The following is a 1540-nucleotide window of genomic DNA, read 5'->3' as shown; positions in this document are numbered from 1 at the left end:
GTCCTATGTGTAGGGCTACAGTCCCAATGTGGAGGTCATGAGTTCAAATCCCGCTCATGACCCTTTCCGTATAGGTTCTTTTCCCTACTTTCCTTTCTCTCTCTCACTAACACGATCCAATAAAGGCTGGCACACTACCAACGTTCCCCAGCCTTAGTTAGCATTAGCTTAAAAAGCCTCAGCATGAGAATGAAGATAAACACAAAGTTCTACCAACAAAAACGACAACACCGAACCTCCTGTAGGGAGAAAAGTCTGAGTTCTGATGGAACATTCTGGACGTTACCGGTGGTGGAAAGACACTCACCGACTCAAGAGCAGTTTTGGCGGGTCGAGGTGAAGCGTCGGCAGGTTACAGAACCCGGAAGTGAAGACTTCCCACGATGAGAGGACAGTTTGGACTTTGCAGTTATGTTCCATCCACGTTATTTTCTGACCTCTAAACAGCTCGGCATCGCTACTTTCTGCCCGCGCCGCAAACGCAAAAACGAAAACCATGCCGCCATCTTGTGTCGGTAGTGTCATTCAGAGTCGGAGTCTGCGCAGTGGAGATCTGGGGGTGGAGCCGCGGGGGTCGAGGCCCCGCCCACATTCTGGCATTTGATGCTGCTTGAATCAGAACTAGACTTTAATTTATTACTATTGAGAGGATTTTAACAAAATATAAGCTCACAAATCAGAAGATTTTAACCTGACAAATGCACAGTTTTAAAATAATTTCACAGTAAAATAAATATTAAGAGTAAGACCAGTTTGGTGCCCTTGGCAAGATTGTAGTTGCATTTCAGTGAATTTCACTCTTAAGTTTCATACAATAACACAAAAACTGTACGCATGTATTCAAGCTTTTATTGAAGTATAAACAACACACTAAATAAAACTGAAGAAACAAGTGACATAAATTAAAAAATACAACACAAATATGGCATGTACAAATATAAAACATGTTCTATAGCTTGATGTTTAGTTTTGTTGTAAAAGGTCTCAGTTGTTGAATAAAAATGTGAATGAGCTGTTTGTCAGTGTGAAAAACCTCAATGTTACTGCACTACATGGTCAACAACCTGGATGTTCCTGTACTAAACTATCAAGAACCTGCATATTATTGTACTACAGTATTAAACACCTGAATGTTCATGTATAAAAGTACCAAAAACTTAGATATTAAAGTATTCAGAAGCTGTAAGTAAAGTACCAACATGTTGGATGTTTATGTTTACAGTTTTCAGAGCGTTTCTCTTCCTGGAACCAGACACTCCCAGATCCAGTCTGTCCACATGTTTCCTTGTTCCCTCCCTCAGACCTTTAAACTGGTTGGAACCAACATGTGACGACAGAGAGCTGACTGGCTCAGACCGGTTCATCTAGTTTCACTTCCCTGAAAGCAGAAACTCACTCAGACGCTGCTCAGACGATAAAATGGCTCAGAGAGGATCTAATCTTTATTCAGAAAACATCTCTTGTTCCATCTGTCTGGACCTGCTGAAGGATCCGGTGGCTACTTCCTGTGGACACAGCTACTGTCTGGACTGTATTAAAG

This window comes from Stegastes partitus, unplaced genomic scaffold (genome assembly GCF_000690725.1).
Source record: "Stegastes partitus isolate 25-593 unplaced genomic scaffold, Stegastes_partitus-1.0.2 Scaffold769, whole genome shotgun sequence".
NCBI classification, from domain to species: Eukaryota; Metazoa; Chordata; class Actinopteri; family Pomacentridae; genus Stegastes; species Stegastes partitus.
This window is presented reverse-complemented; position numbering follows the sequence as displayed.